We start from the raw sequence: 21638 nt of genomic DNA on the forward strand, positions 1-21638 counted from the left end.
TATATATATATATATATACACATATATATATAACCACGTAAGCCTATGTTGCTTGAATCAGCAGGGCACCCTAGCTATAACATTGTAAAGCTAAAGAATTTAATCAAAGATTGTGCTGTAATTACATTAGGAAGTTGGGGAAAGAGAAGTAGAGGAGATGGGGTCATGAGAAAGCCAAACCCTTACCTTCTACCATAATAGTAAGTCAACAGACAATGGTCAGAATTGATAAATTGGAGAAATAGCAATATGACCATATTATTTAGGAATACCCAAATGAATACAGATGGACTGAAAAATGGTAACTGGCTACCTTGAGGTGAGGAGGGGATCAAGGGGCTACCCACTTTTCATTCAAAACTTCATAGGACTATTTAAAATTTGAAAAACTCTGTGTCCTAGGACACAGCAATCTCACTCCTGAGGTCACAGCAAACAGAAATGTCTACTAAAAGGTATGTTCAAGAGTATTAATAGTAGCCTTATTCATAATGGCCCCAAACTGGAAACAACCTAAATGTCCATCCACAAGAGAATGAATAAACAAACCGTGGCATGTCTATGGAATGTTACTTGGCAATAAAATGATACATGCAACCCCATGGAGAAATCCCACAGATGATCCACCGCTCACAGCACAGGGCTTCCCATCAGAGCTGTTACTGGAGGCAGATGGAGGAAGAGTAGGCCAGAAAACAGATTGAAGAAGAGCAGTCCAACAGGGGACCAGGAGCCCTGGGCCACACAACCCCAGACGGCTGAGAAATTGGTAGATGCAGAGCAACACGCGCCTTTTTCTTCCGGCGCCTCTAACTCTCATTCCAGAGGTGTCACTCAACAGGTATTTCTTGAGCACTTGAGTCAGACTCTGCAGGGGGGATGATAATGAACTGGATCCAGTCCCTGCCCTTGGGGGTGGGGGACAGGTGGTAAGTTAAAAGGAAGTCCTGAGATGATGTGATGGGTAAGGTGGGAACACAGAGATTGGGACCCCAACCTCAACGGGGAGTACAGCAGAACAGTTGTTTGGAATAGGTGATGGCCAAGCCGACTCCTCTTCAAGTTCAAGTTGTCATTCCAGGCATAGTAGACCATGTGATTGGTGATTAAAAATGGCCAGTACCGATCCATTTCAGTTCACTAATGCCTACTGTATCAATCTTTATGTGCTCTGTTTCATTTTTGACAAATTCCAGTCTCCCTAGGTTCCTATGTCATATATTCCACATTCTGATTATTAATGGAGGTTTGCAGCTGTTTTTCACATCTTGAGTTGTTCCGTGTCAGCAAATGGAGGTCCCGAAAACTTTACTCCATCCATGTCATTAAGGCTGACGAGGCAGCTCTTCCCCAGTTGTATCTTGAGTGCCTTCCAACTTCAGGGGCTCATCTTCTGGCTCTACACCAACGTTTCGGCTATTCATAAGGTTTTCGGTGGCCAGTGTTTTTGGAAGTGGACCTGGCCATGCCCTTCTTCCCAGTCTGTCTCAGTCTGGAAGCTCCACTGAAACCTGTCCACCATAAGTGACCCTGCTGATATTTGAAACACCAGTGGCATAGCTTCCAGCCTCACAGGACCATGCAGGCCACCAGAGTGTGACAAACATGACAGATGAGTGGGGGGCATGCTATGGTGTACGATGCCAGGAATGAAAAAATGACGAGGAATGGCGTCAAAAAGAATATTTCAAGATCTATCTTGAAGTACAATGCTGTCAATGATAGGATAATATCCATACGCCTACAGGGAAGACCGGGAGCTCTGGTAGCATAGTGGCTAAGGCACTTGACTGTTAACCAGAAAGCCACCAGCCACTCTTCGGAAGGAAGGTTGGGCAATCCTACTTCTGTAGTGATACTGCCTTGGAAACCCAAGGAGGGGTCGCTATGAGTCAGGGCTGACTTGACGGCACATAACAACAGGGAAGACCAGTTAATACTACCATTATTCAAATTTATGCACTAACCACTAAAGCCAAAGATGAAGAAATTGAACTTCTGTGGTCTCAAATTGACCAAATATGCAGTCAAGATGTACTGATAATTACTAGTGATTGGAATGCAAAAGTTAGAAACAAAGAAGAAGCATTCATTGTTGGAAAATATGACCTTGGTGATAGAAATGATGCTGGAGATTGCATATAGAATTTTGCAAGACCAACAATTTATTCATTGCAAGTACCTTTTTCCAACACCATAAATGGCGACTTTACACTTGGACGTCACCAGATGTAATACCCAGGAATTAAATAGACTACACCTGTGTAAAGAGATGATGAAGAAGCTCAATATCATCAGTCAGAACAAGGCCAATGACTGACTGTGGAACAGACCACCGATTGCTCATATGGAAGTTGAATGTGAAGCTGAAGAAAATTAAGACAAGTCCATGAGAGCCAAAATACAACCTTAAATATATCCCACTTGAATTTAGAGACCATCTGAAGAATAGATTTGATGCACTGAATACTAATGACTGAAGACCAGACAAGTTATGAAATGACATCAAGGACATTACACATGAAGAAAGCAAAAAGACACCAAATTGTGCACATAAGATATAGACCACAGAAGCTAAGACCAGTATATCCACAATACTGCATTACCATTATCACCAAACACCAGGCTACAGATAAATAGACAACTGAGAAGATCGACATAGAACAATCCGTCACAGATAGCCAGACACCATGGGAGAGAGATCCACCAGATCTGCCGACTCGGGACCATAGTATTAGGGGACACCAGACTCAGCTGGCACAACAAAATACACAAAAATCTTGTTCCACAACCTATTTTGGTGAGTAGAACTGGGGTCTTAAAAGCTTTCAAGAGGCCATCTAAGATATAGCTAATGGTCTCCTATGGTCGGAAGCAAAGAGTGAAGAAAACCAAGGGCACTTGGAAGCAACAAGCCCTAGGACACTATGGCCCTCAAGACTAGAAGAACTAGATGATACCTGGCTACCAATGCCAACCACTCAGGAAGGGATCAAACCTGGAGATCCTGGATAGAGTGGGAGGAAAAGCATGGAACAAAATCCAAAAACACAATGATGACCAGAATTACTGGTCGGATGGAGTCTGATGGGATCCCCAAGACTATGGCCCTGGGATACACTTTGGGCCTGGAATAAAACTCACTCCCAAGGGCTGGCTCTCAGCCCAATAGTAAATAAGACATACACGCAGACCACTCAACCCAGGGCAACGCACCCACATACTCTATGGAGATACATCCCTTGGAGCAATCGGCCAAGGGGCACCAGAGGGGCAACATTCACACGGAGGGAATGCAGGACACACAGGAGGGCATGACTATGACAGGCACGGGGAGCGGGGGGCAGGGTCACTGGGAAGAGAGAGGAGGAGAGTGGATTAGGGTTGGGGATGGTAATTGGGGAGTGAAACCAAATGTATACGAAATGTTGAATGTAAAACCAACTGTAGATTTGCACCTAAAGTACAATAAAAAATTTTAAAAAAAGAAGAAAGCAAAAAATCATTAAAAAGACGGGAAAGGAAGGAAAGATCAAAATGAATGTCAGAAGAGACTGAAAATTGCTCTTCAAAGTAGAGTAGCTAAAGCAAATGTTCTGGTTCCCTAGTGCCACTCTAACAGAAATACCATGAATGGGATGGCCTTAACAAACAGGAGCTCATTCTCTCATAGTCTGCAGGCTTTAAGTCCGAGTTCAAAGTGCCAGGCTCCAGGGGCTGTGTGAAAGCCCCTCGACCTTGAGCTTCAGCTCTGCCTCTTGCTCCCGGCCCACTGAAGCTAAAGGCATCTTGTCACTCAGGCAGCTACTGGCTGTTGAGGCTAACAAGCCCAAGGTCGACAAATAAAATGGCACAGTCCCGATGTTATCAAACCACAAGGCAGGCCATTAATTCAAGTCCATTGTAAGTCCCAAGGTTGGCAGATCATGGCAGGCTGCTGAGTAATGACATGGCTACATGCAGGGTTCAAGTGTGTCATAAGCTACAGCCCATTGCCAAAGCTGCTGCTTCTGTATGGGAAGCAGACCACATACCCAAAGCAGCTACTCAGCTGTTCACAGTAGATTCCACCACGGAGTTGATTACTACTCTCATCATGGGGAATACTACATCCAGCTGCCCAGCCACTCAACCAGGCCTAGCCAAGCTGACACACAAAGTTAACCACCACAGCAAATGGAAGAAATGATGAAGTAAAAGAGCTGAACAGATTTCAAGGGGTAACTCAAAAAGACAAAATATTACAATGAAATATGCAAAGACCTGGAGTTAAAAAACCAAAAGGGAAGAACATATTTGGCATTTCTCAAGCTGAAAGAACTGAAGAAAAAAATTCAAGCCTCTAGTTGCTATGTTGAAGGGTTACTATGAGCAAAATATTGAACAATGCAGGAAGCATCAAAAGAAGATGGAAGGAATACACAGAGTCACTGTACCAAAAAGAACTGGTTGATGTTAAACCATTTCAAGAGGTAGCATATGATCAAGCACTGATGATACTAAAGGAAGAAGTCCAACCTGCACTGAAGGAACTGGAAAAAAACAAACCCCACAACCCAGGCTTCAGGAATTAGCAAGATACCCACTGAGATATTTCAACAAATGGACGCAGCACTGCAAGCACTCACTCATCTATGCCAAGAAATTTGGAAGACAACTAACTGGCCAACCAACTGGAAGAGGTCTATATTTGTGCCCATTCCAAAGAAAGATGGTCCAACAGAATGTGGAAATTATCAAACAGTATCATTAATATCACACACAAGTAAAACTTTGCTAGAGATCATTGAAAACTTGTTGTAGCAGTGTATTGACAGGGAACTGCCAGAAATTCAAGCAAGATTCAGAAGAGGATGTGGAAAAAGGGATATCATTGCTGGTGTCAGATGGATCTTGGCTGAAAGCAAAGAATACCAAAAACATGCCTACCTGTGTTTTATTGACTATGCAAAGGCATTCGACTGTGTGGATCATAACAAATTAAGGATAACATTGTGAATAATGGAAATTCTAGAACACTTCACTGTACTCATGAGGAACCTGTACATAGACCAAGAGGCAGTCATTTGAACAGAACAAGGAGATACTGTGTGGTTTAAAATCAAGAAAGTTGTGTCAGCGTTTTGTCCTTTCACCATACTTATTCAATCTGTGTGCTGAACAGATAATCCAAGAAGCTGGACTATACGAAAAAGAATGCGGCATCAGGACTGAAGGAAGACTCATTAACAACCTGCAATACTCAGATGACACAACCTTGTTTGCTGAAAGTGAGAAAGACTTGAAGCATTTACTAATAACTGGACCAATAAACATCTCAATAACTGCGGGAAAGATTGAAGTTGTGAGGAATTTCATTTTACTTGGATCCACAATCAGCATCCATGGAAGCAGCAACCAAGAATTCAAACAACGTATTGCATTGGACAAATCTGCTGCAAAAACCTCTTTATAAAATGTTAAAGGGCAAAGATGTCACTTTGAAGATTAAGGTGGCCCTGGCCAAAGCCATGGTATTTTCAATAGCCTCATATGCATATGAGAGCTGGACAATGAATAAGGAAAACTGCAGTAGTATTGATGTGTTTGAATTGTGGTGTTGGTGAAGAATGATGAATATACCGTGGACTGCTAGAAGAATGAACAAATCTGTCTTGGAGGAAGTACAGCCAGAATGTTCCTTAGAAGTGAGAATGGCCAGACTTCATCTCTTGTACTTGGGTCATGTTGTCGGAAGGGACCAGTCCCTGGAGAAGGGCATCTTGCTTGGTCAAGGGTCAGCAAAACGGGGAAGACTCTCGATGAGAGGGTGTTCTGGTTCCTGGTGCTGCTCTGACAGGAATAGAACTACCAATGGGATGGCCGTAACAAACAGGAGTTTATTCTTACAATTTGGAGGCTTTAAGTCCAAGTTCAAAGTGCCAGGCTCTAGGGGCTGGGTGAAAGCCCCTCAACCTTGGGGTCCAGCTCTGCCTCCTGCTCCCGGCCCACTGGAGCTAGAGGCTTTTCTTCACTAAGACAGCTGCTGGCTGCTGAGGCTGAGAAGCTCCAAGGTTGACAAGTAAAAAGGCACAGTCCCGATGTTACCAAACCCCACGGCAGGCCATTAACTTAAGTCCATTGTAAGACCCAAGGTCAGTGGAGCATAGCAGGCTGCTGAGCAATGACATGGCTACATGCAGGGTCCAAGCGTGCCATAGGCTAGAGACCATTCTCAAAGTTTCTGCTTATAGACAGGAAGCAGACCAAATCCCAAAGACAGCTACTCAGCTGCTTGTGGTAGATCCCACCATGGAGTTGATTACCAGTCTCATGGGGAATAACTATCACCAGCTGCCCAGCCACTCAGCCAGGCCCAGCCGAGTTGACACACAAACATAACCACACGGATGGATTGACACAATGGCTGGGACGACGGGCGGGCTCAAGCATGGCAACAATGCTGAGGATGGTGCAGGACCAGGCAGTGTCGTGGTCTGTTGTTCACAGGCTGGCCACGACTTGGACCGACTTGACGGCACCTAACAACAAGCTGAGGCCTGTAGACCAAATTGACTGGTTTAGGGGAGGAGGCCTTGAGGGCAACCGACTGGGAATAGGCGAGTGCTTCAGCCTCATGTGTGGCTGAAGTGTAGGTGAGAGGAGGTGAGAGATGAGACAGGAAGGAAACAAGGGGGCACCTGGGAGCTGCTGGAGACACATTTGCAATTTGAAAAGACCTGCTGGTGTAAGGAGAGTGAAGGGCTTGGGGGGGTGCCTGGTTCCTCAGAGGCTGAGCAGAATCACACGGGGGCCCTTGGAGACAGGTGTGTAACTCTTAGTGTGCTCATGTCATACCCTTGTGCGCCTCTTACCACTCAGACCAGGTTGGGAGACCCGAGCCACCCACCATGGAGATGTCCTCTTTTTGCCAGCCAAGAGGGCAGAGCAAGGGTGATGAAGAGAGGAGCCTCTCTCCAGGACCTGAAGCCGAGTCCAGCTCCTCCCTGGCCAGTACCCCTGAGACAAGGGGAGGGAGATGGCAAAGGGTTGCCTGTCCCCTCCGACCAGGGGCTGGCCCTCCACCCTGGCCTTCTGGGTCCTCACCCAGAGGAGGGCTGGGCAGGGACGAAGAGGCAGCCTGTGCTGACGGAGAGTTGAGAGCCCCTCCCTGAGATGTGGTGAGGACCGGTGGCCATGTCCACACCCTTTCCTCTGCACACATACCCCTGACCGGTCCCATGGCCTGGAGTGACCAAAGGTCACATTTCTGCATCTGACAGCCAGATCCGATTCGAAGCACGGAGTGCTGAGCTTCTGTGCTCACACCTCGAGAGGCCAGTGTGTCCTAGATCCAGGGTCCCTTACTGGCCCAAGTGGCCAAGCTGGGGCTAGGCCAGCTGAGCAGGTAAAGAGAATGGCTCAGGGCAGGGTGGGGGCAGCTGAGAGCCAGGCCTGCTGGGTGATTTCCCTGCAGGAAGCCATGAACCCCAGGGGGGCCCCGGACCTGGCCAGCAGCCTCACGAGGACTGAGAATCCCAGGTGCTAGGGCTGCGGCAGGCCAGCCAGGCTCCGTCTCCTGGGCACTATGAGGCCCGCAGCTGTTGGGAGGGCCTGGGCCCCCACTCAGGGCCAGGCCTCTTGCCGGGCCCTCTGGGCTGGGTGGGGTGGTTGGAGGGCTGCAGGGGCCAGGCTGGGGCCTCTCTCCTCTGCTTGCCCGGCAGCTGAGGTTACTTTTCTCCCTGGACCGCCGCTGAATTTCCTTTGCGTTAGATAAATAAGCAGCGGGTTCCAACATCAACGACCCAGAAGGTTGCTGCTGTTGCACAAAAGCGGCTTTCAGGCACAGGGAGTGCCTCCTGGCTCCCCAGGCTGCAGCACGGCCCCACAGTCGCGGCAGCACCAGGCTGGGCTCCGAGCTGGGCTCCCCAGCCTGGGAGTCCCTTCCTCGGGCCTGCAGAACTAGCCTGGCACACAATACCACGCCCCTGCCCAGCAGGGCCCAGCCTGCCTCCCCCAGAATCCTGCTGCTGCCTCCAGGGTCTGCTCATGCTCACATCCTCTCTGTGCCTCAGAGCGACAGCACCTCCCTTGCCAGGACTCACACGCTTGTCCTTTGTTGTGATCCCCGCTACCCACAGCTTGCTGGGCAGACTGTAGAATAAAGCACACCCTCCTTTAAAAGCTCTCCTTGGCTCCCTATTGCCAGAGGACCTCCTTCCTCTCTCCAGTGCCTTTGCAATGGCTGTTCCCTCTGTCGAGAACACCCTTCCCTCTTCTCTACCTGGCTCCTACTTGACTCTGAGACGCAGGCCATGTATCACCTCTGACTTCCTGCCAGCTTCCCTCGCTCACCGCAAAAGTCAGCTGACAGGATAACAGTCACCATTCTGTGACTCCCGCAGACCGTGCGCTCCAGAGAGCAGACAGCATCTTGTTCATGTTACATCCCCTGCACCAGCCCAGTCTATGCTGGACAGTGTGGGACACAGAGGAGGCAGTAGCCATCCCAGAGGAGGTGTTCATTAATGTTCGTTATTACCTAGTGACAGAAAACTCACATTAACATTCTGTGTGTATGAAATGCATGCAAACCAATCTACAATGACAGGACATTCCAGTGGTTGCCTATGACTGAGTTAGGGTGAGGAGGGAAGGCCCAAGATAACGCTGGGCTTTATGAAGATCTGTCTCTTCTTATGAAATCCTGGCACTATCACTTACCTGTAGGCAAGTTGCTTCAACTCTCCCTAAGGCTCAGTTTTCTCATCTAAAAATTACAATAAATAATAATCACTAAATCAGGAGCTGGTAGCATAGTGCCTAAGGCATGTGACTGCTAACCAGAAGGCTGGTGGTTCAAAACCCCAGCCACTCCTCGGAAGAAAGGTTGGACTATCTACTTCTGTAGTGATACCGCCTCGGAAACCCAAGGAGGGGTCGCTGTGAGTCGGGTCCAATTTGACGGCAGTGAGTTTGGTTTTTCTGGTTTTAAGGTGTCATGAGGATCAGATAGGACGTAAATCAGTTCCAGAGTGGTGCAAATGTTAACACCCTCAGCTGCTAACTGAAAGGCTGGCAGTCGGAGACCACTCAGAGGTGTCTCTGATGAAAGGCTTGGTGATCAATGTACTTCTGAAAAATCAGCCATTGAAAACCTCAGTGCAATGGGTTTCTCTTATATACGGTCTTTCCAGCCCTAGGAGCACTGATGGTGCAATGGTTAAGGCATTTTACTGCCAACTAAAAGGTCAGCAGTTCAAACCCACCAGCTGCTCCATGGGAGAAAGATGAGGCAGTCTATTTCCATAAAGATTTACAGCCTGGGAAACCCTATGAGGCAGTTCTACTCTGTCCTATAGCATTGCTATAGGGTCAGAATCAACTCAACGGCAGTGGGTTTGGCTTTGGTTTTTGGCCCTGGGTTTGTAATTCTGCTAAAAAATGATTGGTCGGGCCACAGTCTGCCCTCTGATTGTTCTGATTTACTCATCTTGCAAGGAATGGTCAGTTTATAGTCAGAAAGGTGGTGTGTAAATCACCCAATAAGATTGAGTGGCTTGTGGTCCACCAACAGGATTGGTCACTTCATGGTCCTGCTGGGAGGGCCATGCCCTGACTCTGACGAGTTTGTTTACATAAATGCCTAACCTCACAGAGGTTTTGAGAAGACAGGAAGGAAACTCAAGACCAAGAGCCTGGAGCAGAGTGGTTTGGACCCAGGGTTCCTGTGTGGGGAACCTCCTTAAGGAGCTGTAACACAGGTCTAGGGCTGTAACAGATGGCAAGAGACCCCGAAGAGGTCTGGCAGCAGAGCTGGAGGCTTATTGGGCTGTACCTCCAAACAGGCTGCTGTGCCGGCTGTGAGCTGGGTCAGTTAGCAGCAGAGAGGCCTGACAAAGAGGCCAGTAGAGCTGAGAGAGGGCCTGCAAGGCTGCAAAGAGGCTGCAAGGCTAAGAGAGGGCTTCCACACTGGCTGTGAGCTGGTCTAGTCAGCAGAGAGGTTGACAAAGGGGAGGCCTTATGGCAGAGAGGCCTGGAGGCAGAGAGCAGCTGGGAGAACTGTCCTGGTTGGAAGCTGTCCTGCACTGAAGAAAGGGAAGCTGTGCTCTCCACTTTGGGGGAACCTTCCAGACTTTGTCTGTGTACTTCCTGAGCCTGATCCAAGTTATTCCTGTTACTTCCAAGTTGCTCCTGGTGCCTCATCATAACATGTAGTTTTACCTCCCTAATAAACCACTGTGAGCTCTAGGTGGCCATTGCAATGCATCATTGAACACCGTAGAGAAGTAGAGAGTGCTGAGGGGGAAGAGCTGGGATCAGAAATGATGGTGAGAAAAAACTGGAGACAGAGGGATGTCTGACACCCACCTCATAGGAACCAGCCCCGTGCTGGTTGCTGTCCCTATCCCTCGTGCAGTTAGGTGGCTCATGACACTGTGTCACAAAAACCCTGTGAAGCATAGTTCTGCCCTGACACACATAGGGTCTCTGTGAGTTGGGGTTGACTCAACAGCAGCTGGTCCTGATCCTGATGAGTGAGTACCTGCGAAAAGGCAGTTATCAAGCTCATCTCACTCTGTGCTGCAGTGTATGCTGGTGTTAACATTTCCCAGTGCTACTTCCAAGTAAAACAGTTCCATTTTGACTGGGATTCTTCATTACTTTGATCATGGTGATGATTTCATGAAGACACACATAGGTCAACACTCATCATCCTATACACTCTAAATATGTTCAGTTTTTGTATATCGATGAAGCATCAATAATACTTTATAAATGAACTGCGTATCTATTGACCCATGAATCCAGATTCTCAGACTCTACGCTTTAGAAACATAAGCACAAGTTCACGTTGTTGTTGTTAAGTGCCGTCAAGTCGGCCCTGACTTATAGCGACCCCTTCTTGGGCTTCTGAGGCAGTATCACTACGGAAGTAGATTGCCCAACCTTCCTTCCAAGGAGTGGTGGTGGGTTTGAACCGCCAGCCTTCTGGTTAGCAGTCAAGTGCCTTAGGCACTATGCTACCAGAGCTCCACGAGTACATGTAAGGATTGGCAAATTTTTCCATAAGAGCCACACAGTATATGTTTTTGGTTTCATGAACCATATGGTCTCTGTCACAACCGGTCAACTTGTGGGCTGTTGTAGCTCAAAGGCAGCCATTGGCAATACCTGAATCAATGAACATGGCTGTGTTCCAATAAAACTTTATTTATAAATACAGGTTGGACTTGGTTGGTGGGCTAGGTTTGCCTATCCTGAACATAGACACAGAGATACATATGTCTGCATGATAGTACAGATTGTAACAAAAATGGCCCAAATGTCTATCCATAGGGGGTGAGCGGAATAATTTATGGTAACTCCACTCGGTGGGACTCAGAGTTGGATCCCTGCATATTGACCTGGAGAGACATTTATGGTAGATGTGTTTTTCTCAAACATTTTATTATGAAAATTTTAAATATGCAGAAAATTTAAAAGAAATCATGAGCACTTGAATGTCTACCATTTAGATTCTACCATCAACACTGTACTATGCTTGTCTTAAGGAGCTCTGGTGGTGCAGTGCCTAAGGCATTTGACTGCTAACCAGAAGGTTGGCAGTTCAAACCCACCAGCCACTCCATGGAAGAAAGAATGGGCAATTTACTTCCGTAGTGATACTACCTCGGAAACCCAAGGAGGGGTCGCTATGAGTCGGGATCGACTCGATGGCAGAGTGAGTATCTATGATAGATTTTTAGGTGGGAAACACAAGTCATAATATGTACAATATAATTCCATTTTAGCCAAAGAAAGAGTGCACCAGCTGTGTATGTAGAGTCTAGAAAAAAAATTATCAAATGAGACGCCTCAGCTCTGAATGCGGCTTCCCTCGGGGGCTAGGAATGTAAGGAAGTGGGGGACCATTATTTTATTCATATGCTCACCTCTAATGTTGAATTACCTACGAAATTAAAAAAAAAAAAATCCAATAGAAAATGTTTAAGACATTTCTTTACTAAGAATCAGACAATCTAGTTCAGCCCGTCCAGCCCTAGAGGAACCGGAGCCCACGCCGGCGTCACACCCAGCCCTGCCCCTCTGCACCACACTCAGGCATACGTGTGCAAACGCATGAATAGCCAGACAACCACCTATTGTCTACGTGTGCACATACACACCCCATGTAGATGCACACACACACTCACACACGTGCCAGTGCCCACCACTGTCTTCACACACTCGGGTTCCTGCCCACCCAGGCCTTGGTGTCACCCCACACCCTGCCTTTCCCCAGGAAGTGGGCCGTGTGTCAGTGAAGGGAGACAGGACAGAGCTGGCCCCTCCTTGAGCATGGTGTCATGGCTACCTGGGGGGTGCAGGAGGGCCCCTCCTGACTCTTGTTTACTCCCTCGCAGGGCCCCCAGGCCACAGAGGGTCCAGTTAACAGCCACTCACCCTGTCTCAGGCCTCTCTGGCATTCAGCCTCTTCTGAAGATGTAGACCATCCTCCATATTAAGTCTTTGATTCAACATACATTTACATGAGTTTGCCCTGGGCAGGGGTGGAGGGGCTGCGGAGGAGAATGGCCTGATCTCTGAGCCCCAGCAGCTCCCAGGCTCGTAGGGAGACAGGTACAGGTGCAGTGTGATGGCTGCAAGGCACCGAAGCGGGCACGCAGAGTGGTGGGGGAAGAGGTGGGCCCGGAGGAGGCGCTGTCGGAGCAGAGTTGGGGAAGGGCTTTCCCAAGGCTGCACCATTTGTCTGCAGAGGGGGCGTGGGGAAGGAGCTGCGGGGATGCAGGGGGTGAGACTAGAGAGGTCAGTGGAGAGAGGTCAGGAGGGTATCCGTTGGCACATGTGCAGGGCAACTCGGTGGCCCACGGCCATGGCCCCCGGGAAGGAAGGCATGGCCCCCCAGCCTGGGAAGAGGAGGAGTGGGCCGGAGGCCCCTCTGCCCATCGCAGCAGGAGTGGGGATGGGCACTGGGGTGCTCTCCCTTTCCCCCACCTGGCCTGTCCCCTCGGTCCTCTTCATAGTCTCCCTTCCAGTGAGTGCCTCGGGTATTGTTCCACCATTGTAAAGAGGGAGATCGAGTGACAAAGCCAATGACAAAAGTGAGTGGGTGGGCAGGCGGCCCAAGAGGCCTCTTCTTTCCCAGGCAGCATCTGCGTGGGGGAAGGGCTCTGCCCCAGCCCACCCCCTTTCTGGCTTCCCAGGAGCAGCTGTTGCCATGGTGACAGGCCCGGCATCCCACAGTTCCAGGGTGCCCTCCCCTCTCCCCCCATGGCTGCCAGAGGCAGGACCCCAGACTCCTCTCCACTCTGCTCCCTGGAGCGGGGGAGCCTGCACCAGCCTGTGCCTCCCAACCAGGCAGGCGGCCAGCAGTAGGGGCAGTCTGACCCTCCAGCTCTGATGACCCCTGATGTGGGGGCGTGGGGGCAGGGCTCTGCATCACTGTCCTCCCTGCTCCTCTTGGAGGCCAGATTCAGAGGAAGGAAACACCCCTGGGTTCTCGAGCAGCTGCCAGTACTGGGGGAGAGGCGTGAACACACAAGGGCTGGGATGGTGGGTAGACACAGGGGACCCTGGGCCCGCAGAGTAGAACCTCCAGCCCACCCCAGAGAGACAAGGGCTGACCCTCAGCCATGACCGTAACTCTAGTCACTGGACAGAGAAGAAGAGGAGAAAGGGCCCTTGTCAGCTGAAGGCCCAGGTGGAGACTGAAGGCCTTACATGGGGACACTTTTGATGAGGAAGAGAGTGGGGCGTGGTGGGAAACAAAGAGCTGGGAGGGAGGCCAGGCCTGGAGAAGCTTCTGCTGCCAACCTCAAGGATCATGAGTGCACCCTGGGCAACACCCACAGATGTTGTGGGAGCCTCCATCCTGTGCACAACCAACCACTGCTTGGTCCTGGTCCATCCTCACAATCGGTGCGATGTCTGAGCCCATCGCTGCAGCCACTGTGTCAATCCACCTCAGTGAGGGTCTTCCTCTTTCTCACTGACCTTCTCTTTACCAAGCATGAGCTCCCTCACCAGGGACTAGTCCCTCGTGATAACATGTCCAGATTACATCAGATGAAGTCTCCCCATCCTCTCTCCTAAGGAGTCTTCTAGCTACACTTCTTTCAAGACAGACTTGTTCGTTCTTCAGATCCAAGCCAAACCAAACCCACTGTCACTGAGTCAACTCCAATTCATAGCGACCCTCATTATGTTTCCAAGATGGTAAATCTTTACAGAAGTAGATTGCCCCATCTTCCTTCCGTGGAGCCGCTGGTGAGTTTGAACCGCCAACCTTCTGGTTAGTAGTTAAATGCCTTAGGCACTATGCCACCAGAGTCCCTTCATGCTTCTGATAGTCCGTGGTATATTCATTATTTTCCGCCAACACCATACTTCAGATGCATCGACTCTTCAGACTTCGTTACTTGGCTCAAGAACACAAAGTATAAAGTATTATAATGAAATGTACAAAGACCTGTGTTGTAGTTATGTTTGTGTGTCAACTTGGCTGGGCCTGGTTGAGTGGCTGGGCAGCTGGTGGTAGTTATTCCCTATGATGAGACTGGCAATCAGCTCCCTGGTGGCATCTACCAGCTGAGTAGTTCCCTTTGGGATGTGGTCTGTTTCCTGTATATAAGGAGAAGCCTTGGGAATGGTCTCTAACCTATGGCACGCTTGGACCCTGCATGTAGCTGTGTCATTGCTCAGCAGCCTGCTATGCTCTGCCGACCTTGGGCCTTACAGTGGACTTAAGTTAATGGCCTGCCGTGTGGTTTGGTAACATCGGGACTGTGCCTTTTTACTTGTCAACCTTGGGGCTTCTCAGCCTCAGCAGCCAGCAGCTGTGTGAGTGAAGAAATGCCCCTTGCTCCAGTGGGCCAGGAGCAGGAGGCAGAGCTGGACCCCAAGGTTGAGGGGGTTTCACCCAGCCCCCAGATCCTGGCACTTTGAACTTGTACTTAAAGTACAAGTTGTAAGAATAAACTCCTGATTGTTAAGGCCATCCCATTTGTGGTATATATTTCTGTCAGAGCAGCACTAGGGAACCAGAACAGCCTGGAGTTAGAAAACCAAAAGGGAAGAACGCATTTCGTAAGAATAGAATTTCTCAAGCTGAAAGAACTGAAGAAAAGATTCAAGCTTTGAGTTGAATATTGAAGGATTCTATGGGCAAAATATTGAATGATGCAGGAAGCTTCGAAAGAAGATGAAAGGAATACACAGAGTCAGTGTATCAAAAAGAATTGGTCAATGTTCACCCATTTCGGGAGGTAACATATGATCAAGAACCAATGGTACTGAAGGATAAGTCCAAGCTACACTGAAAGAACTGATGAAAATCAAGGCTCCAGGAACTGACGGAATACCGACTGAGACGTTTCAACAAACGGATGGAACACTGGAAACGCTCACTCCTCTATGCCAAGAAATTTGGAAGACAGCCACCTGGCCAACCCACTGGCCAATCCATATCTGTGCCCATTCCAAAGAAAGGTGATCCAACAGAATGCTGAAATTATCAAACAATATGATTAATATCACATGCAAATAAAATTTCCCTGAAGATGATTCAAAACCAGTTGTAGCAGTGCATCAACAGGGAACTGCTAGAAATTCGAGCTGGATTCCAAGAGGGTGTGGAGTGAGGGATATCACTGCTGATGTCAGATGGATCTTGGCTGAAAGCAGACACCAGAAAGATACGGACCTGTGTTTTATTGACTATGCAAAGGCACTGGACTGCGTGGACCGCAGCTCCTGCTCAGCCTCCTGGGGAAGTCCCAGTATCTCCCCCTGCGCTCTGTGGTTCAGGCTGCGATGACATCTCTCAGGTCAGGTGGCCTGAGTGTGTCCACTGTGAGTGGAGGGAGCGTGGGCAGCACTGGGGCGCAGTTTCAGAGCCCACTCACTCATTATCTGCTGTCGCTGGCAGGCTGGGCCCTAGGTAGTCGACGTTTCTGTACAGGGCTGCCTGCCCCACGCCGATGCCATCTGAACAGCAGGAAGACAGCCTCCCCGCCTCTGCCCCGAGTTTGGCGCGGCCCAACAGGAGCATGGAGCGTGGGAGGTAGCCCTCATCCCGAGAGCGTGGTGATGGGGATAGGGCTGAGCTGACACGATTCCACGGCATGTCAGCCCATCTTGCTCCACAGGGACAATGACAGAGCTGATAGGACGGGGCAGGGGTGGGGTGGGGACAGCAGCAGGAATGAGGCCTGCTTCCCAGACAGAAAGGACTTCAAAGGGCAGACAGAGGCCTGCCAAGGGGGCTCAGAGTAGAGACATGAAAAGGGAACGGCGGAGGGGGTGTCACGGGGAATCCCTCCAGCTCTGTGGGAACAGGGCAACAGAGATGAGTCCCGAGGGAGACCCTCAGCCACCCAGCTGGTAGGGTGACAGCACCTCTCCCGTGGGGAGCCCAGTGGCCTTTGGAATGAGTATGAGGTCTGGAGTGAGTCACAAACACAAGTCACGAACAGCTTGATGCCCTTCTCCCTGAGCCTCAGTTTACCCACCTGGGAAATGGGGCTAGTGTAGATTCTCACTGGGTTGCTGAGAAGATACACTGAGGGCAGTGTGCGGAGCTCTGTAAACAGCAGGTGTGCAATAAATGAGAGCTGTTCTCCAATTCTGGTGTTGAGGATATACACAGCAAAGCATCCACCAAGGCAACTGAATGATTCTACTTGTACGACTCAGTGACTCTGCTGACATCCTTCAAATTGTGCAACCATTGTCACCCTCCATTTCTGGGTCATTCCTCCCCCACCAACATAAACTCACAGCCCCTGAAGGTTCCTGTCTAATATCTCAAGTTACTGTCTTCAATATGATCCCATGTAGATCATTCTTAAGAGTACAAGGCTGGACCACTCCACCCAGGATGACACACCCACATACTCTATGGGAATACATCCCTTAGAGCAATAGACCATGGGACACCAGGGGACCAACATTGAAACTGAGGAAATGCAGGACAAACGGAGTGCATAAATATGAGGGTCACAGCGGGTGGGTTGGGTAGGGAGGGGAGGAGACTGGGTTAGGGTTGGACATGGCGAATGGGGAATGAAACTAAATGTACATGTGACGTTGAATGTAAAACAAGATCTTAAAATTAAAAAAGAGTGCAAGGCTCTTACTCGGCTGTGCCAAGAAATTTGGAAGACAGCTACCTGGCCAACTGACGGGAAGAGATCCATATTTGTGCCCAAACCAAAGAAAGGTGATCCCACAGAATGTGTAAATTATTGAACAGTACCATTAATATCACACCCAAGTAAAATTTTGCTGAAAGTAATTAAAAAACGGTTGCAGCAGTAAATTGACAGGGAACTGCCAGAAATTCAAGCCAGATTCAGAAGAGGACGTGGAACGAGGGATATCGTTGCTGATGTTGGACAGATTTTCGCTGAAAGCAAAGACTACCAGAAAGATGCTTACCTGTGTTTTATTGTCTATGCAAAGGCATTCGACGGTGTGGATCATAACAAATTATGGATAACACTGTGGATTCCAGAACAGTTAACTGTCCTCATGTGGAATCCGTGCATAGACCAAGAGTGAGCCATTCGAACAGAACAAGAGGACACTGCGTGGTTTCAAATCAGGAAAGGTGTGTCAGGGCTGTATCCTTTCACCACACTTATTCAGTCTGCACGCTGAGCCAATAGTCCAAGAAGCTGGACGATATGAAGAATACAGCATCAGGATTGGTGGAAGACTCATTAATATCTTTCGATACGCAGATGACACAACCTTGCTTGCTGAAAGTGAAGAGGACTTGCAGCACTTACTGATGAAGATCAAAAACTGCAAGTCTTCAGTGTGGATTACACCTCACCATGAAGAAACTAAAAGCCCTCACAACTGGACCAATAAGCAATATTATGATAAATGGAAAAAAGACCAAAGTTGTCAGGGATTTCGTTTTACTTGGATCCACAATCAACACCCAAGGAAGCAGTAGCCAAGAAATCAAATGACATGTTGCACTGGGCAAATCTGCTGCAAAAAACCTCTTATAAGTGTTAAGGTGTGTCTGAGTCAAGCCACTGTCTTTTCAATCACCTGATATGCACGTGGAAGGTGGAGAGCTGCAGAAAACTGCAGAAGAATTGGTACATTTGTTGGTGAAGAGTGTTGAACGCACCATACACTGCTAGAAGAGCAAAGAAACCTGGCTTGGAGGAAGTACAGCTGGAACGCTTCTTAGAAATGAGGATGGCAAGACTTCGCCTCTTGTATTTTGGAGATGTCAGGAGGGACCAGTCCCTGGAGGAAGACCAGTCTTGGTAAAGGAGAGGGTCAGCGACAAAGAGGAAGACCCTCAACAAGACAGCTGACATGGTGGCTGCAACAATGAGCTCAAGCACAGGGCGGACAGGGGGACAGGGCCAGGCAGCACTGAATTCTGTTGTCCATGAGGTCACTGTGAGTCAAAACTGACTGGACGGCACCCAACTGACTGGCACTGCCCTGGACGTCCGCGCACACGTGGGTGGCACAGCAATGGCCCACATCCCGCACCACGGCCAAACCAAACATTGTTTGGTTTTAAGACTTCAGGGATATTTTTGGTTTAAGGTTTAAAGTTTATCTCAGGGCAATAGTTTCAGGGTTCATCCACCCTCCTGGCTCCAGAAAGTCTAGAGTGCATGAGAATTTGAAATTCTGTTCTGCAGTTTTCCCCTTTTGATCAGGATTCTTCTATAGAATGTAATAGCTGCCAGGCACCATCCAATTTTTCTCGCCTCATGGCAGAGGAGCCCATTGTTCATGGAAACAATTATCACCCATTCTATATCCTCCTCCTATGCCTGACTCTCCTTCCTCCGTTGTTCTAGGTGAATAGAATCCAATTGTTATGCCTTGGATGGCCCCTTTCATGGTTTTTCACTACACAATGAACTAGGAGAAGCACAGAACGTTATTAGGCCAATTATCTGGATATCCCATGAAACCATGACCCTAAACCTCCAAACCCAGGAACTAAACCCCATACGGTATTTAGTTGTGTACCAGCACCCTCAGCAGCTACTTTTTTTTGGGGGGGAGGGGATATTCTTGTAAATATATCTATCATACAACTTTTGCCAATTCAACTTTTCACAGATGTTTAACTTCTTGACAACACTTGACAGTAATCAGCCATGTGACCGTACCCTTAATCAATACAAAATTTCCATCACCATTAACTGCCTCTTTTCCCCTCCCTCCTGCCCTTGTTGTTGTTGTTGTAATTTGCTGCCGAGTCGGCCCCGACTCATAGCAACCCCTCCTTGGGTTTTCGAGGCAGTATCACTACGGAAGTAGGATTGCCCAACCTTCCTTCCGAGGAGTGGCTGGTGGGTTTGAACCGCCAGCCTTCTGGTTAGCAGTCAAGTGCCTTAGGCACTATGCTACCAGAGCTCCCCTGCCCTTAATACCCTCTACTAAACTTTGGTCTCTATAAATCTGCCTTTTCTTGTCCTTTGATGTGAGGTCATACAGTATTTGTCCTTTTGTGACTGACTAACTTCACTCAGAGTGACGTCTTCCAGCTCCATCCGTATCGTAGCATGGATCAGGACCTCATCTCACCTACTGCCTGAGTCGGACTCCACTGCATGTATGTACCACACCTGGTTCGTCCATTCATCTGCTGGTGAGCAGTCGGGTCGCAGTCCTGCTCTGAGCACTCGCCTTTTGGCTATTGTGAATAGTGCCTCAGTGAACATTGTTATCCAAATTTCTTTTTGAGCCTCTGCTTTCAAGGTTTTTGTGTGTATATGTAGGAATGCAATTGTGATATGGCAGTTCTAGAGGAGCCCTGATGGCAGAGTGGTTAAAGCACTCGGCTTCTAACCAAAGGTCAGTTAGAACTACTGGCATCTCTCAGGGAACTGGTTCTGTAAAGATTTACAGCCTTAATGATGGGTCTCTCCTCATCTAGAGCAAAGAAGAATGAAGAAAACCAAAATTCATGGAAACAATTAGTCCTAGCGACTGGTACACCATGAGATCTGCAGCTTATACGACTATGAGACCAGAAGAACTAGATGGTGCCTGGCTACCACCGTCATCCACTTGGAAGGGGATCCTTGATAGAGATGGAGAACAATGTGGAACAAAACTCAAAATCATTTGGAGAAAAAAAAGGGTGGGGGACCAGGTTTGCTGGTCCGATAGAGCCTGGTGGAACCACTGAGACTATGGCCCCTAGCTGCCCTTCAGGTCTGGAATTGAACCCACACCTGTGGCTTCCAGCCAAACAAAAGACAGGCTTATGACTTGAACATTTACCTGAGGTAGATACACTCCTTGGAGAGAACAATCATGGGAGAAAGAAGGGCTGCTTATGCACAGGGAGACAGCTCAGGGGGCAGGAGTGCATGGAGGGATGGACACAGGGAAGAGGTAACTATGGGGAGGAAGTGGGAGGGGAGCTGTTGCATTGTGGTAAATTGTAGTCAATGTCATGAGACAAAGTGTATGTTGTGAACTGCTGTATGGAAAGTGAATGTGCTCTGTAAATCTTCACCCAAATCACAATTTAAAAAAAAGAAAAAAATATTTACAGCCTTGGGAACCCTGTGGGGGCAGTTCTCTATCCTATAGGGTCACTATGAGCCAGAATCCACCGGGGCAGCGGGTTTGGTTTGGGTTTGGTATGTTGTTGTTGCTAGGTGCCGTCAAGTTGCCTGCGAGTCATAGTGACCCTCTATACAACAGAACGCAACACTGCCTGGGCCTGTGCGAGCCTCACTATCCCTGCTATACCTGAGCCCATGGTTGCAGCCACTGTGTCCACCCATCTCCTTGAGGGTCTTCCCCTTTTTCGCTAATGTTCCACTTTAGCAAGCACGGTATCTTTCTCCAGGGAGTGGTCCCTTCTGACAACATGACCGAAGTAGGTGAGAGGAAGCCTGGCCAGCGTGCATTCGGGCTGCACTTCTTCCAGGACAGGTTTGTTAGTTCTTTTAGCAGTCCATGGTGCTTTCAGCATTCTTCACCAGCACCACAACTCAAAAGCATCGACTCTTCCGTATCTTCCATAGGCTGGGTTTGGTATGGTAGTTCCGGTTCTGGCTTGTGGAGGAATCACCACGCTGTTTTCCATGAGGGCTGGACCATGTTTGCGTTCCCGCCAACAATGCATAAGGGTTGGCAGCTGATGGTTTTAACAGTTATCTGCCTGTTTTACAGAAAAGGAAACTGAAGGTCAGAGAGAAGAGCCCCTAAGTCACGTACAACTAGAGATGCAGAAGACACACATCTTACAAATGCCTACCCTCCTCGGCCACCTAGTGTGTGGACTAGGTGACTGGCAGGCTTCCTGCAGACTGTCCCGTCGCGGGGCAGGTTAGGCAACGACGGAAGGGGAAGAACGGAGTGGAAGTGGAAGGTGAGAGGCAGCCGGTGTCGCACACACTCCTCGCCCCACCCGACCGCCCCCTGTGGGAGCCCAAGCGCATCCGCGCGACGCGCGCCTTTAAGGCCGGGCCAGGGGCGTGTTCGTCACGCGGAGACCCCGCCCCTGGGCGTGTCCCTCAGCGCCCCGCCCCCGGGGCTGGTAGCGGCTGCCCCGGGAGGCGGTGCCCGCTCTTCCTCGGCGGACGCTCGAGTGGCAGCGGCGTTGGTGGCTCTGCGGGCTCGGCGCGTCCTGTCCCCCGGCGGCT

This window comes from Orycteropus afer, unplaced genomic scaffold (genome assembly GCF_000298275.1).
Source record: "Orycteropus afer afer isolate SDZICR_OR568_19922 unplaced genomic scaffold, OryAfe1.0 scaffold00006, whole genome shotgun sequence".
In the NCBI taxonomy this organism is placed as follows: Eukaryota; Metazoa; Chordata; class Mammalia; order Tubulidentata; family Orycteropodidae; genus Orycteropus; species Orycteropus afer.